A 17,500-nucleotide genomic window follows, 5' to 3' on the forward strand; every position below is an offset into this window, starting at 1 on the left:
CAACTTGCCATGCCACGGCCTCGGCCCGCATGCCATGCCACGGCCTCGGCCCGCATGACATGCCACGGCCTCGGCCCGCATGCCTTGCTACGGCGTCGCCCAACATGCCATGCCACGGCCTCGGCCCGCATGCCATGCCACGGCCTCGGCCCGCATGACATGCCACGGCCTCGGACCGCATGCCTTGCTACGGCGTCGCCCAACATGCCATGCCACGGCCTCGGCCCGCATGCCATGCCACGGCCTCGGCCCGCATGCCATGCCACGGCCTCGGCCCGCATGCCATGCCACGGCCTCGGCCCGCATGCCATGCCACGGCCTCGGCCCGCATGCCTTGCTGCGGCGTTGCCCAACATGCCATGCCACGGCCTCGGCCCGCATGCCTTGCCACCGCGTTGCCCAGCATGCCATGCCACCGCGTTGCCCGGCGTGCCATGCCTTAGCCTTGGCCAACATGTCGAGCCACGGCCTCGGCCCGCATGCCATGCCATGCCACGGCCCGCATGTCTTGCCACGGCGTGGCCAAACATGCCATGCCACGGCCTCGGCCCGCATGACGTGCCACGGCCTCGGCCCGCATGACATGCCACGGCCTCGGCCCGCATGCCTTGCTACGGCGTCGCCCAACATGCCTTGCCACGGCCTCGGCCCGCATGCCATGCCACGGCCTCGGCCCGCATGACATGCCACGGCCTCGGCCAGCATGCCTTGCCACGACGCCGCCCAACTTGCCATGCCACGGCCTCGGCCCGCATGCCATGCCACGGCCTCGGCCCGCATGACATGCCACGGCCTCGGCCCGCATGCCTTGCTACGGCGTCGCCCAACATGCCATGCCACGGCCTCGGCCCGCATGCCATGCCACGGCCTCGGCCCGCATGACATGCCACGGCCTCGGACCGCATGCCTTGCTACGGCGTCGCCCAACATGCCATGCCACGGCCTCGGCCCGCATGCCACGGCACGGCCTCGGCCCGCATGCCTTGCTACGGCGTCGCCCAACATGCCATGCCACGGCCTCGGCCCGCATGCCATGCCACGGCCTCGGCCCGCATGACATGCCACGGCCTCGGACCGCATGCCTTGCTACGGCGTCGCCCAACATGCCATGCCACGGCCTCGGCCCGCATGCCATGCCACGGCCTCGGCCCGCATGACATGCCACGGCCTCGGACCGCATGCCTTGCTACGGCGTCGCCCAACATGCCATGCCACGGCCTCGGCCCGCATGCCACGGCACGGCCTCGGCCCGCATGCCTTGCTACGGCGTCGCCCAACATGCAATGCCACGGCCTCGGCCCGCATGCCATGCCACGGCCTCGGCCCGCATGACATGCCACGGCCTCGGCCCGCATGCCTTGCTACGGCGTCGCCCAACATGCCTTGCCACGGCCTCGGCCCGCATGCCATGCCACGGCCTCGGCCCGCATGCCTTGCCACGACGTCGCCCAACTTGCCATGCCACGGCCTCGGCCCGCATGCCATGCCACGGCCTCGGCGCGCATGACATGCCACGGCCTCGGCCCGCATGCCATGCTACGGCGTCGCCCAACATGCCATGCCACGGCCTCGGCCCGCATGCCATGCCACGGCCTCGGCCCGCATGCCATGCCACGGCCTCGGCCCGCATGACAGGCCACGGCCTCGGACCGCATGCCTTGCTACGGCGTCGCCCAACATGCCATGCCACGGCCTCGGCCCGCATGCCATGCCACGGCCTCGGCCCGCATGCCACGGCACGGCCTCGGCCCGCATGCCTTGCTACGGCGTCGCCCAACATGCCATGCCACGGCCTCGGCCCGCATGCCATGCCACGGCCTCGGCCCGCATGACATGCCACGGCCTCGGACCGCATGCCTTGCTACGGCGTCGCCCAACATGCCATGCCACAGCCTCGGCCCGCATGCCGTGCCACGGCCTCGGCCTCGGCCCGCATGCCTTGCTACGACGTTGGCCAACATGCCATGCCACGGCCCCGGCCCGCATGCCATGCCACCGCGTTGCCCGGCGTGCCATGCCTTAGCCTTGGCCAACATGTCGTGCCACGGCCTCGGCCCGCATGCCATGCCATGCCACGGCCCTCATGTCTTGCCACGGCGTTGCCAAACATGCCATGCCACGGCCTCGGCCCGCATGCCTTGCTACGGCGTCGCCCAACATGCCATGACATGCCACGGCCTCGGCCCGCATGCCTTGCTACGGCGTCGCCCAACATGCCATGCCACGGCCTCGGCCCGCATGCCATGCCACGGCCTCGGCCCGCATGCCTTGCGACGGCGTCGCCCAACATGCCATGCCACGGCCTCTGCCCGCATGCCATGCCACGGCCTCGGCCCGCGTGACATGCCACGGCCTCGGCCCGCATGCCTTGCCACGACGTCGCCCAACTTGCCATGCCACGGCCTCGGCCCGCATGCCATGCCACGGCCTCGGCTCGCATGACATGCCACGGCCTCGGCCCGCATGCCTTGCTACGGCGTCGCCCAACATGCCATGCCACGGCCTCGGCCCGCATGCCATGCCATGGCCTCGGCCCGCATGACATGCCACGGCCTCGGACCGCATGCCTTGCTACGGCGTCGCCCAACATGCCATGCCACGGCCCCGGCCCGCATGCCTTGCCACCGCGTTGCCCGGCGTGCCATGCCACCGCGTTGCCCGGCGTGCCATGCCTTAGCCTTGGCCAACATGTCGTGCCACGGCCTCGGCCCGCATGCCATGCCATGCCACGGCCCGCATGTCTTGCCACGGCGTTGCCAAACATGCCATGCCACGGCCTCGGCCCGCATGCCTTGCGACGGCGTCGCCCAACATGCCATGCCACGGCCACGGCCCGCATGCCATGCCACGGCCTCGGCCCGCATGCCATGCCACGGCCTCGGCCCGCATGCCTTGCTGCGGCGTTGCCCAACATGCCATGCCACGGCCTCGGCCCGCATGCCTTGCCACCGCGTTGCCCAGCATGCCATGCCACCGCGTTGCCCGGCGTGCCATGCCTTAGCCTTGGCCAACATGTCGAGCCACGGCCTCGGCCCGCATGCCATGCCATGCCACAGCCCGCATGTCTTGCCACGGCGTTGCCAAACATGCCATGCCACGGCCTCGGCCCGCATGACGTGCCACGGCCTCGGCCCGCATGCCATGCCACGGCCTCGGCCCGCATGACATGCCACGGCCTCGGCCCGCATGCCTTGCTACGGCGTCGCCCAACATGCCATGCCACGGCCTCGGCCCGCATGCCATGCCACGGCCTCGGCCCGCATGACATGCCACGGCCTCGGACCGCATGCCTTGCTACGGCGTCGCCCAACATGCCATGCCACGGCCTCGGCCCGCATGCCATGCCACGGCCTCGGCCCGCATGCCATGCCACGGCCTCGACCCGCATGCCATGCCACGGCCTCGGCCCGCATGCCATGCCACGGCCTCGGCCCGCATGCCTTGCTGCGGCGTTGCCCAACATGCCATGCCACGGCCTCGGCCCGCATGCCTTGCCACCGCGTTGCCCAGCATGCCATGCCACCGCGTTGCCCGGCGTGCCATGCCTTAGCCTTGGCCAACATGTCGAGCCACGGCCTCGGCCCGCATGCCATGCCATGCCACGGCCCGCATGTCTTGCCACGGCGTGGCCAAACATGCCATGCCACGGCCTCGGCCCGCATGACGTGCCACGGCCTCGGCCCGCATGACATGCCACGGCCTCGGCCCGCATGCCTTGCTACGGCGTCGCCCAACATGCCTTGCCACGGCCTCGGCCCGCATGCCATGCCACGGCCTCGGCCCGCATGACATGCCACGGCCTCGGCCAGCATGCCTTGCCACGACGCCGCCCAACTTGCCATGCCACGGCCTCGGCCCGCATGCCATGCCACGGCCTCGGCCCGCATGACATGCCACGGCCTCGGCCCGCATGCCTTGCTACGGCGTCGCCCAACATGCCATGCCACGGCCTCGGCCCGCATGCCACGGCCTCGGCCCGCATGACATGCCACGGCCTCGGACCGCATGCCTTGCTACGGCGTCGCCCAACATGCCATGCCACGGCCTCGGCCCGCATGCCACGGCACGGCCTCGGCCCGCATGCCTTGCTACGGCGTCGCCCAACATGCCATGCCACGGCCTCGGCCCGCATGACATGCCACGGCCTCGGACCGCATGCCTTGCTACGGCGTCGCCCAACATGCCATGCCACGGCCTCGGCCCGCATGCCATGCCACGGCCTCGGCCCGCATGACATGCCACGGCCTCGGACCGCATGCCTTGCTACGGCGTCGCCCAACATGCCATGCCACGGCCTCGGCCCGCATGCCACGGCACGGCCTCGGCCCGCATGCCTTGCTACGGCGTCGCCCAACATGCCATGCCACGGCCTCGGCCCGCATGCCATGCCACGGCCTCGGCCCGCATGACATGCCACGGCCTCGGACCGCATGCCTTGCTACGGCGTCGCCCAACATGCCATGCCACGGCCTCGGCCCGCATGCCATGCCACGGCCTCGGCCCGCATGACATGCCACGGCCTCGGACCGCATGCCTTGCTACGGCGTCGCCCAACATGCCATGCCACGGCCTCGGCCCGCATGCCACGGCACGGCCTCGGCCCGCATGCCTTGCTACGGCGTCGCCCAACATGCCATGCCACGGCCTCGGCCCGCATGCCATGCCACGGCCTCGGCCCGCATGACATGCCACGGCCTCGGCCCGCATGCCTTGCCACGGCCTCGGCCCGCATGCCATGCCACGGCCTCGGCCCGCATGCCTTGCCACGACGTCGCCCAACTTGCCATGCCACGGCCTCGGCCCGCATGCCATGCCACGGCCTCGGCGCGCATGACATGCCACGGCCTCGGCCCGCATGCCATGCTACGGCGTCGCCCAACATGCCATGCCACGGCCTCGGCCCGCATGCCATGCCACGGCCTCGGCCCGCATGCCATGCCACGGCCTCGGCCCGCATGACAGGCCACGGCCTCGGACCGCATGCCTTGCTACGGCGTCGCCCAACATGCCATGCCACGGCCTCGGCCCGCATGCCATGCCACGGCCTCGGCCCGCATGCCACGGCACGGCCTCGGCCCGCATGCCTTGCTACGGCGTCGCCCAACATGCCATGCCACGGCCTCGGCCCGCATGCCATGCCACGGCCTCGGCCCGCATGACATGCCACGGCCTCGGACCGCATGCCTTGCTACGGCGTCGCCCAACATGCCATGCCACAGCCTCGGCCCGCATGCCGTGCCACGGCCTCGGCCTCGGACCGCATGCCTTGCTACGACGTTGGCCAACATGCCATGCCACGGCCCCGGCCCGCATGCCATGCCACCGCGTTGCCCGGCGTGCCATGCCTTAGCCTTGGCCAACATGTCGTGCCACGGCCTCGGCCCGCATGCCATGCCATGCCACGGCCCTCATGTCTTGCCACGGCGTTGCCAAACATGCCATGCCACGGCCTCGGCCCGCATGCCTTGCTACGGCGTCGCCCAACATGCCATGACATGCCACGGCCTCGGCCCGCATGCCTTGCTACGGCGTCGCCCAACATGCCATGCCACGGCCTCGGCCCGCATGCCATGCCACGGCCTCGGCCCGCATGCCTTGCGACGGCGTCGCCCAACATGCCATGCCACGGCCTCTGCCCGCATGCCATGCCACGGCCTCGGCCCGCGTGACATGCCACGGCCTCGGCCCGCATGCCTTGCCACGACGTCGCCCAACTTGCCATGCCACGGCCTCGGCCCGCATGCCATGCCACGGCCTCGGCTCGCATGACATGCCACGGCCTCGGCCCGCATGCCTTGCTACGGCGTCGCCCAACATGCCATGCCACGGCCTCGGCCCGCATGCCATGCCATGGCCTCGGCCCGCATGACATGCCACGGCCTCGGACCGCATGCCTTGCTACGGCGTCGCCCAACATGCCATGCCACGGCCCCGGCCCGCATGCCTTGCCACCGCGTTGCCCGGCGTGCCATGCCACCGCGTTGCCCGGCGTGCCATGCCTTAGCCTTGGCCAACATGTCGTGCCACGGCCTCGGCCCGCATGCCATGCCATGCCACGGCCCGCATGTCTTGCCACGGCGTTGCCAAACATGCCATGCCACGGCCTCGGCCCGCATGCCTTGCCACGGCCTCGGCCAACATGCCATGCCACGGCCTCGGCCCGCATGCCATGCCACGGCCTCGGCCCGCATGACATGCCACGGCCTCGGCCCGCATGCCTTGCTACGGCGTCGCCCAACATGCCATGCCACGGCCTCGGCCCGCATGCCATGCCACGGCCTCGGCCCGCATGCCCTTCTACGGCGTTGCCCAACATGCCATGCCACGGCCTCGGCCCGCATGCCTTGCCACCGCGTTGCCCAGCATGCCATGCCACCGCGTTGCCCGGCGTGCCATGCCTTAGCCTTGGCCAACATGTCGTGCCACGGCCTCGGCCCGCATGCCATGCCAGGGCCTCGGCCCGCATGTCTTGCCACGGCGTTGCCCGACATGCCATGCCACGGCCTCGGCCCCCATGCCTTGCCACCGCGCTGCCCAGCATGCCAATGCACCGCGTTGCCCGGCGTGCCATGCCTTAGCCTTGGCCAACATGCCACGCCACGGCCTCGGCCCGCATGGCTTGCCAGGGCGTTGCCCAACATGCCATGCCACGGCCTCGGCCCGCATGTCTTGCCACGGCGTTGCCCAACATGCCATGCCATGCCACGCCACGGCCTCGGCCCGCATGCCATGCCACGGCCTCGGCCCGCATGCCATGCCACGGCCTCGGCCCGCATGCCATGCCATGCCACGGCCTCGGCCCGCATGCCATGCCACGGCCTCGGCCAGCATGCCATGCCAAGGCCTCGGCCCGCATGCCTTGCCACGGCGTTGCCCAGCATGCCATGCCACCGCGTTGCCCAGCGGGCCGTGCCGCGGCCTCGGCCCGCATGCCTTGCGACTGCCTTGGCCAGCGTGCCATGCCACAGCGTGCCATGCCTTAGCCTTGGCCTACATGCCATGCCACTGCCTTGGCCAGCATGTCGTGCCACCGCCACGGCCAGCATGCCATGCCGGTCCGTTGCCCAGCATGCCACGGCCGTGGCGGCATGGCAAGCCACGGCCTCGGCCAGCATGCCATGCCACGGCCTCGGCCAGCATGCCATGGCACTGTCTTGGTCAGCATGCCATGCCATGGCACCGCCTTGTCCAGCACGCCGTGCCGCAGCGTTGGCCAGCATGCCTTGGCCGGCATGCCATGCCAATGCCTTGGGCCAACATGGCGTGCCACGGGCTGGGCCATGCCGGTCCGTTGCCCGGCATGCCACGGCCGTGGCGGCATGGCAAGCCACGGCCTCGGCCAGCATGCCATGCCCCGGCCTCGCCCAGCATGCCATGGCACGGTCTTGGTCAGCATGCCATGCCATGGCACCGCCTTGTGCAGCGTTGGCCAGCATGCCTTGGCCGGCATGCCATGCCAATGCCTTGGGCCAACATGGCGTGCCACGGGCTGGGCGAGCACGGCATGCCACGGGCTGGGCGAGCATGCCACGCCACGGCCTTGGCTAGCAGCAAGGCATGCCACGGCCTCGGCGAGCATGCCATGCCATGCCAAGGCCAAGGCCAAAGCCAAGGCCAAGGCAGTGGGCAAGGCCAAGTCCCTGTGCAAGGCATGGCCAAGGCCAAGGCAAAGGCCAAGGCCGCGGGCAAAGGCCAAGGCCAAGGCCAAGGCCATGGCGTGCCACCGCCTCGATCGATCTTTTTGAACATGATTCTTTTATAATCTTACCCAAACCGTGCAACACAATTAAAAATGCACTACAATCAATTTTAAATGTCATTCCCTATTTTTTTGCAATTTTTCTGGAGCTTTTCGAATTTTTAAAGCCCTTATTTGGCATAAAAAAATCAAAATAAAATAAAAAAAATGAAAAAAATAATTTAATAATTTCTATAATTACTAGTGAATCATCCTTTAATTATGGGAATTTTTCCATAATTTTTTGACTATTTTTATTAATTTTTATTATTTTTTAAGTATTAATATCGAAATAAATTAAAATAAAATATTTTCTGTAAAAAAATATTTTTTTTAATTTTTTTTATGGTGTATTAAATTATACCCTACAACTTTCATGTTGAAAGTTTTGGCAAAAAACCATTACTTTTTAAAAAAACCCCATTATGACTCCTCGAACATGCTTGATGTTTCCTCCTGCCAGATTGAAAAGGGCTTAACAGGCTATTATAAGGGGGGGGCACCTCCCTTGCCCAGGGCAAGGCAGTGGCAGGTACGCCCCATGTTGGGCGCGGCCTGGGCTGCGGCCTTGGGTTACATGCACTGCGGCTCGACCGCGGCCTGGGCTGCGGCCTGGGGCGGCTCGGCCGCGGCCTTGGGCGGCCTGGACCGCGGCCTTGGGCGGCCTTGCGCGGCCTGGGCGCGGCCTTGGGCGGCCTGGGCGCGGCCTTGCGCGGCCTGGGCGCGGCCTTGGGCGGCCTGGGCGCGGCCTGGGCGCGGCCTTGGGCAGCATGGCGTGGCATGCGCGCGGGCGTGGGCGGCCTGGCATGCGCGCGGCATGGGCAGCACGGCATGGCATGCGCACGGCCTGGGCGGCCTGGCATGCAGCCGGCCTGGCATGCCCGCGGCGTGGGCAGCACGGCATGGCATGCGCACGGCCTGGGCGGCCTGGCATGCAGCCGGCCTGGCATGCCCGCGGCGTGGGCAGCACGGCATGGCATGCGCACGGCCTGGGCGGCCTGGCATGCAGCCGGCCTGGGCAGCACGGCATGGCATGCGCACGGCCTGGGCGGCCTGGCATGCCCGCGGCGTGGGCAGCGTGGCCTGTGCGAATACCGCGCGCGTGGTCTTTTGACCACGGTGCGCGTGTTGCGCGCATGGTCGCGCACGCCTTTGCACGCTTGCGCGCATGGTCGCGCACGGCCTTTGCACCCTTCGCACGCAACGCACGTCTAGTGATAAGAACCGCAGCCAAGGCAGCCCAGCCAAGGCCAAGGCCAGCAGCATGGCATGCACGGCGAAGCAGCCCAGCCAAAGCCAGCACATGCCATGCCAAGGCAGCAGCATGCCATGCCAGCAGCATGCCATGCCAAGGCCAAGGCCAGCAGCATGCCATGCCACGGCCAAGGCAGCCCAGCCAAAGCCAGCAGCATGCCAAGCCAAGGCCAAGGCCAGCAGCATGCCATGCCACGGCCAAGGCAGCCCAGCCAAAGCCAGCAGCATGCCATGCCAAGGCCTAGGCCAGCAGCATGCCATGCCACGGCCAAGGCAGGCAAGCCAAAGCCAGCAGCATGCCATGCCAAGGCCAAGGCCAGCAGCATGCCATGCCACGGCCAAGGCAGCCCAGCCAAAGCCAGCAGCATGCCATGCCAAGGCCTAGGCCAGCAGCATGCCATGCCACGGCCAAGGCAGGCAAGCCAAAGCCAGCAGCATGCCATGCCAAGGCCATGGCCAGCAGCATGCCATGCCACGGCCAAGGCAGCCCAGCCAAAGCCAGCAGCATGCCATGCCAAGGCCAAGGCCAGCAGCATGCCATGCCACGGCCAAGGCAGCCCAGCCAAAGCCAGCAGCATGCCATGCCAAGGCCTAGGCCAGCAGCATGCCATGCCACGGCCAAGGCAGGCCAGCCAAAGCCAGCAGCATGCCATGCCAAGGCCAAGGCCAGCAGCATGCCATGCCACGGCCAAGGCAGGCCAGCCAAAGCCAGCAGCATGCCATGCCAAGGCCAAGGCCAGCAGCATGCCATGCCACGGCCAAGGCAGCCCAGCCAAAGCCAGCAGCATGCCATGCCAAGGCCTAGGCCAGCAGCATGCCATGCCACGGCCAAGGCAGCCCAGCCAAAGCCAGCAGCATGCCATGCCAAGGCCTAGGCCAGCAGCATGCCATGCCACGGCCAAGGCAGGCCAGCCAAAGCCAGCAGCATGCCATGCCAAGGCCTAGGCCAGCAGCATGCCATGCCACGGCCAAGGCAGGCCAGCCAAAGCCAGCAGCATGCCATGCCAAGGCCAAGGCCAGCAGCATGCCATGCCACGGCCAAGGCAGCCCACCCAAAGCCAGCAGCATGCCATGCCAAGGCCTAGGCCAGCAGCATGCCATGCCACGGCCAAGGCAGGCCAGCCAAAGCCAGCAGCATGCCATGCCAAGGCCTAGGCCACCAGCATGCCATGCCACGGCCAAGGCAGCCCAGCCAAAGCCAGCAGCATGCCATGCCAAGGCCAAGGCCAGCAGCATGCCATGCCAAGGCCAAGGCAGGCCAGCCAAAGCCAGCAGCATGCCATGCCAAGGCCAAGGCCAGCAGCATGCCATGCCACGGCCAAGGCAGCCCACCCAAAGCCAGCAGCATGCCATGCCAAGGCCTAGGCCAGCAGCATGCCATGCCACGGCCAAGGCAGCCCAGCCAAAGCCAGCAGCATGCCATGCCAAGGCCAAGGCCAGCAGCATGCCATGCCACGGCCAAGGCAGCCCAGCCAAAGCCAGCAGCATGCCATGCCAAGGCCTAGGCCAGCAGCATGCCATGCCACGGCCAAGGCAGGCCAGCCAAAGCCAGCAGCATGCCATGCCAAGGCCAAGGCCAGCAGCATGCCATGCCACGGCCAAGGCAGGCCAGCCAAAGCCAGCAGCATGCCAAGCCAAGGCCAAGGCCAGCAGCATGCCATGCCACGGCCAAGGCAGCCCAGCCAAAGCCAGCAGCATGCCATGCCAAGGCCTAGGCCAGCAGCATGCCATGCCACGGCCAAGGCAGGCAAGCCAAAGCCAGCAGCATGCCATGCCAAGGCCAAGGCCAGCAGCATGCCATGCCACGGCCAAGGCAGCCCAGCCAAAGCCAGCAGCATGCCATGCCAAGGCCTAGGCCAGCAGCATGCCATGCCACGGCCAAGGCAGGCAAGCCAAAGCCAGCAGCATGCCATGCCAAGGCCATGGCCAGCAGCATGCCATGCCACGGCCAAGGCAGCCCAGCCAAAGCCAGCAGCATGCCATGCCAAGGCCAAGGCCAGCAGCATGCCATGCCACGGCCAAGGCAGCCCAGCCAAAGCCAGCAGCATGCCATGCCAAGGCCTAGGCCAGCAGCATGCCATGCCACGGCCAAGGCAGGCCAGCCAAAGCCAGCAGCATGCCATGCCAAGGCCAAGGCCAGCAGCATGCCATGCCACGGCCAAGGCAGGCCAGCCAAAGCCAGCAGCATGCCATGCCAAGGCCAAGGCCAGCAGCATGCCATGCCACGGCCAAGGCAGCCCAGCCAAAGCCAGCAGCATGCCATGCCAAGGCCTAGGCCAGCAGCATGCCATGCCACGGCCAAGGCAGCCCAGCCAAAGCCAGCAGCATGCCATGCCAAGGCCTAGGCCAGCAGCATGCCATGCCACGGCCAAGGCAGGCCAGCCAAAGCCAGCAGCATGCCATGCCAAGGCCTAGGCCAGCAGCATGCCATGCCACGGCCAAGGCAGGCCAGCCAAAGCCAGCAGCATGCCATGCCAAGGCCAAGGCCAGCAGCATGCCATGCCACGGCCAAGGCAGCCCACCCAAAGCCAGCAGCATGCCATGCCAAGGCCTAGGCCAGCAGCATGCCATGCCACGGCCAAGGCAGGCCAGCCAAAGCCAGCAGCATGCCATGCCAAGGCCTAGGCCACCAGCATGCCATGCCACGGCCAAGGCAGCCCAGCCAAAGCCAGCAGCATGCCATGCCAAGGCCAAGGCCAGCAGCATGCCATGCCACGGCCAAGGCAGCCCAGCCAAAGCCAGCAGCATGCCATGCCAAGGCCTAGGCCAGCAGCATGCCATGCCACGGCCAAGGCAGGCAAGCCAAAGCCAGCAGCATGCCATGCCAAGGCCATGGCCAGCAGCATGCCATGCCACGGCCAAGGCAGCCCAGCCAAAGCCAGCAGCATGCCATGCCAAGGCCAAGGCCAGCAGCATGCCATGCCACGGCCAAGGCAGCCCACCCAAAGCCAGCAGCATGCCATGCCAAGGCCTAGGCCAGCAGCATGCCATGCCACGGCCAAGGCAGGCCAGCCAAAGCCAGCAGCATGCCATGCCAAGGCCTAGGCCACCAGCATGCCATGCCACGGCCAAGGCAGCCCAGCCAAAGCCAGCAGCATGCCATGCCAAGGCCAAGGCCAGCAGCATGCCATGCCACGGCCAAGGCAGCCCAGCCAAAGCCAGCAGCATGCCATGCCAAGGCCAAGGCCAGCAGCATGCCATGCCACGGCCAAGGCAGCCCAGCCAAAGCCAGCAGCATGCCATGCCAAGGCCTAGGCCAGCAGCATGCCAAGGCAGGCCAGCCAAAGCCAGCAGCATGCCATGCCAAGGCCAAGGCCAGCAGCATGCCATGCCACGGCCAAGGCAGGCCAGCCAAAGCCAGCAGCATGCCATGCCAAGGCCAAGGCCAGCAGCATGCCATGCCACGGCCAAGGCAGCCCAGCCAAAGCCAGCAGCATGCCATGCCAAGGCCTAGGCCAGCAGCATGCCATGCCACGGCCAAGGCAGCCCAGCCAAAGCCAGCAGCATGCCATGCCAAGGCCATGGCCAGCAGCATGCCATGCCACGGCCAAGGCAGCCCAGCCAAAGCCAGCAGCATGCCATGCCAAGGCCAAGGCCAGCAGCATGCCATGCCACGGCCAAGGCAGCCCAGCCAAAGCCAGCAGCATGCCATGCCAAGGCCTAGGCCAGCAGCATGCCATGCCACGGCCAAGGCAGGCCAGCCAAAGCCAGCAGCATGCCATGCCAAGGCCAAGGCCAGCAGCATGCCATGCCACGGCCAAGGCAGGCCAGCCAAAGCCAGCAGCATGCCATGCCAAGGCCAAGGCCAGCAGCATGCCATGCCACGGCCAAGGCAGCCCAGCCAAAGCCAGCAGCATGCCATGCCAAGGCCTAGGCCAGCAGCATGCCATGCCACGGCCAAGGCAGGCCAGCCAAAGCCAGCAGCATGCCATGCCAAGGCCAAGGCCAGCAGCATGCCATGCCACGGCCAAGGCAGGCCAGCCAAAGCCAGCAGCATGCCATGCCAAGGCCAAGGCCAGCAGCATGCCATGCCACGGCCAAGGCAGCCCAGCCAAAGCCAGCAGCATGCCATGCCAAGGCCTAGGCCAGCAGCATGCCATGCCACGGCCAAGGCAGGCAAGCCAAAGCCAGCAGCATGCCATGCCAAGGCCATGGCCAGCAGCATGCCATGCCACGGCCAAGGCAGCCCAGCCAAAGCCAGCAGCATGCCATGCCAAGGCCAAGGCCAGCAGCATGCCATGCCACGGCCAAGGCAGCCCAGCCAAAGCCAGCAGCATGCCATGCCAAGGCCTAGGCCAGCAGCATGCCATGCCACGGCCAAGGCAGGCCAGCCAAAGCCAGCAGCATGCCATGCCAAGGCCTAGGCCAGCAGCATGCCATGCCACGGCCAAGGCAGGCCAGCCAAAGCCAGCAGCATGCCATGCCAAGGCCAAGGCCAGCAGCATGCCATGCCACGGCCAAGGCAGCCCACCCAAAGCCAGCAGCATGCCATGCCAAGGCCTAGGCCAGCAGCATGCCATGCCACGGCCAAGGCAGGCCAGCCAAAGCCAGCAGCATGCCATGCCAAGGCCTAGGCCACCAGCATGCCATGCCACGGCCAAGGCAGCCCAGCCAAAGCCAGCAGCATGCCATGCCAAGGCCAAGGCCAGCAGCATGCCATGCCACGGCCAAGGCAGCCCAGCCAAAGCCAGCAGCATGCCATGCCAAGGCCTAGGCCAGCAGCATGCCATGCCACGGCCAAGGCAGGCAAGCCAAAGCCAGCAGCATGCCATGCCAAGGCCATGGCCAGCAGCATGCCATGCCACGGCCAAGGCAGCCCAGCCAAAGCCAGCAGCATGCCATGCCAAGGCCAAGGCCAGCAGCATGCCATGCCACGGCCAAGGCAGCCCAGCCAAAGCCAGCAGCATGCCATGCCAAGGCCTAGGCCAGCAGCATGCCATGCCACGGCCAAGGCAGGCCAGCCAAAGCCAGCAGCATGCCATGCCAAGGCCAAGGCCAGCAGCATGCCATGCCACGGCCAACGCAGCCCAACCAAAGCCAGCAGCATGCCATGCCAAGGCCTAGGCCAGCAGCATGCCATGCCACGGCCAAGGCAGGCCAGCCAAAGCCAGCAGCATGCCATGCCAAGGCCTAGGCCACCAGCATGCCATGCCACGGCCAAGGCAGCCCAGCCAAAGCCAGCAGCATGCCATGCCAAGGCCAAGGCCAGCAGCATGCCATGCCACGGCCAAGGCAGCCCAGCCAAAGCCAGCAGCATGCCATGCCAAGGCCTAGGCCAGCAGCATGCCATGCCACGGCCAAGGCAGGCCAGCCAAAGCCAGCACCATGCCATGCCAAGGCCTAGGCCAGCAGCATGCCATGCCACGGCCAAGGCAGCCCAGCCAAAGCCAGCAGCATGCCATATCACGGCCAAGGGCAGCAGCATGCCATGCCACGGCCAAGGCAGCCCAGCCAAAGCCAGCAGCATGCCATGCCATGGCCTAGGCCAGCAGCATGCCATGCCACGGCCAAGGCAGGCCAGCCAAAGCCAGCAGCATGCCATGCCAAGGCCAAGGCCAGCAGCATGCCATGCCACGGCCAAGGCAGGCCAGCCAAAGCCAGCAGCATGCCATGCCAAGGCCAAGGCCAGCAGCATGCCATGCCACGGCCAAGGCAGCCCAGCCAAAGCCAGCAGCATGCCATGCCAAGGCCTAGGCCAGCAGCATGCCATGCCACGGCCAAGGCAGGCCAGCCAAAGCGAGCAGCATGCCATGCCAAGGCCAAGGCCAGCAGCATGCCATGCCACGGCCAAGGCAGCCCAACCAAAGCCAGCAGCATGCCATGCCAAGGCTTAGGCCAGCAGCATGCCATGCCACGGCCAAGGCAGGCCAGCCAAAGCCAGCAGCATGCCATGCCAAGGCCTAGGCCACCAGCATGCCATGCCACGGCCAAGGCAGCCCAGCCAAAGCCAGCAGCATGCCATGCCAAGGCCAAGGCCAGCAGCATGCCATGCCACGGCCAAGGCAGCCCAGCCAAAGCCAGCAGCATGCCATGCGAAGGCCTAGGCCAGCAGCATGCCATGCCACGGCCAACGCAGGCCAGCCAAAGCCAGCAGCATGCCATGCCAAGGCCTAGGCCAGCAGCATGCCATGCCACGGCCAAGGCAGCCCAGCCAAAGCCAGCAGCATGCCATATCAAGGCCAAGGGCAGCAGCATGCCATGCCACGGCCAAGGCAGCCCAGCCAAAGCCAGCAGCATGCCATGCCATGGCCTAGGCCAGCAGCATGCCATGCCACGGCCAAGGCAGGCCAGCCAAAGCCAGCAGCATGCCATGCCAAGGCCAAGGCAGCCCAGCCAAAGCCAGCAGCATGCCATGCCAAGGCCTAGGCCAGCAGCATGCCATGCCACGGCCAAGGCAGCCCAGCCAAAGCCAGCAGCATGCCATATCAAGGCCAAGGCCAGCAGCATGCCATGCCACGGCCAAGGCAGCCCAGCCAAAGCCAGCAGCATGCCATGCCATGCCTAGGCCAGCAGCATGCCATGCCACGGCCAAGGCAGGCCAGCCAAAGCCAGCAGCATGCCATGCCAAGGCCTAGGCCAGCAGCATGCCATGCCACGGCCAAGGCAGGCCAGCCAAAGCCAGCAGCATGCCATGCCAAGGCCAAGGCCAGCAGCATGCCATGCCACGGCCAAGGCAGGCCAGCCAAAGCCAGCAGCATGCCATGCCAAGGCCAAGGCCAGCAGCATGCCATGCCACGGCCAAGGCTGCCAGCCAAAGCCAGCAGCATGCCATGCCAAGGCCTAGGCCAGCAGCATGCCATGCCACGGCCAAGGCAGCCCAGCCAAAGCCAGCAGCATGCCATGCCAAGGCCTAGGCCAGCAGCATGCCATGCCACGGCCAAGGCAGCCCAGCCAAAGCCAGCAGCATGCCATGCCACGGCCAAGGCAGCCCAGCCAAAGCCAGCAGCATGCCATGCCAAGGCCAAGGCCAAGGCCAGCAGCATGCCATGCCATGCCACGGCCAAGGCCAAGGCCAAGGCAGCCCATCCGAAGCCAGCAACATTCCATGGCAAGGCCAACGCAGCCCAGCCAAAGCCGGCGGCATGCCATGCCAAGGCCAAGGCCAGCCGCATGTCTTGCCACGGCCTTGTCCCGCAGCGTGGCGTGCCTTGGCCTTGGGCTAGAACATCGCATGCCACGCCCTTGGCAAGCAATCCTGTCCCTCGTGTAATTGCCATTTGGTTTGGCTTTGACTTACGTATATGTTGCCCTGCGAAATGCTTGTCCCTCGGGTAATAGCCGGTTTGGTTGCCTTTGACTTGCGAACACGTTGCTAGTGCTTTCCCCAGTGGAAGCTTGTTGGGAAAAGTATGTCCCTCGGAAGTTGCCTGTTGCGTTTGTTATTTGCATTCGAGCTATCCGATGCTTGCTGGGTTTCTCTAAGAGTTTTTGCACGTTCGTCGGGCTTTTTAATTATTTATTTACTCATAAAAATTATAATAAAATAAATTAAAAATAAAAAAATAATTAAAAAAATTACTATAATTACTAGTGCCTCATCTTATAATTGTTGGAATTTTTCTAGAATTTTTTGAGTATTTTTAGTAATTTTTATTATTTTTTAAGTATTAAAATTGAAATAAATTAAAATAAAATATTCCGGTGGCCAAATATTTTTTTATAATTTTTTTTATGGTGTATTAAATTATTTCATACAACTTTCATGTTGAAAGTTTTGGCAAAAAACCATTACTTTTTAAAAAAACCCCATTATGACTCCTCGAACATGCTTGATGTTTCCTCCTGCCAGATTGAAAAGGGCTTAACAGGCTATTATAAGGGGGGGGCACCTCCCTTAAGGCTGGCCAGCATGGCCAGGCCACAGGCCACGCCTATGCCTAGGCGGGCGCTTGGCACATGCCATCGCTTGGCTTGTGGCATTGGCTTGTGGCATCGAAACTACATAGCCAAGCACGGGATGCGTCGAGTGGCGGCCCGCGGCGGTGGCGGTGGCACGTTGGCCTAGGGCAGCATGCCATGCCACAGCCTTGGCCAGCAACATGGCATGCCAAAGCCTTGGCCAGCAGCATGCCATGCCCTGGCCTTGGCAAGCATGTCATGCCACGGCCTTGGCCAGCAGCATGCCATGCCACGACCTTGGCCAGCAGCATGCCATGCCCCGGCCTTGGCCAGCATGTCATGCCACGGCCTTGGCCAGCAGCATGCCATGCCACAGCCTTGGCCAGCAGCATGCCATGCCACAGCCTTGGCCAGCAACATGGCATGCCAAAGCCTTGGCCAGCAGCACGCCATGCCCCGGCCTTGGCAACCTTGCCAAGCCACGGCCATGGCCAGCAGCGTGCTATGCCCCGGCCTTGGCCAGCAGCGTGCCATGCCACGACCTTGGCCAGCAGCTTGCCATGCCCCGGCCTTGGCCAGCATGTCATGCCACGGCCTTGGCCAGCAGCATGCCATGCCACGGCCTTGGCCAGCAACATGGCATGCCGCGGCCTTGGCCGGCAGCATGCC

The sequence above is a fragment of the Camellia sinensis genome, unplaced genomic scaffold, assembly GCF_055761805.1.
Source record: "Camellia sinensis isolate YWXY unplaced genomic scaffold, ASM5576180v1 Unanchor116, whole genome shotgun sequence".
Taxonomy (NCBI): Eukaryota; Viridiplantae; Streptophyta; class Magnoliopsida; order Ericales; family Theaceae; genus Camellia; species Camellia sinensis.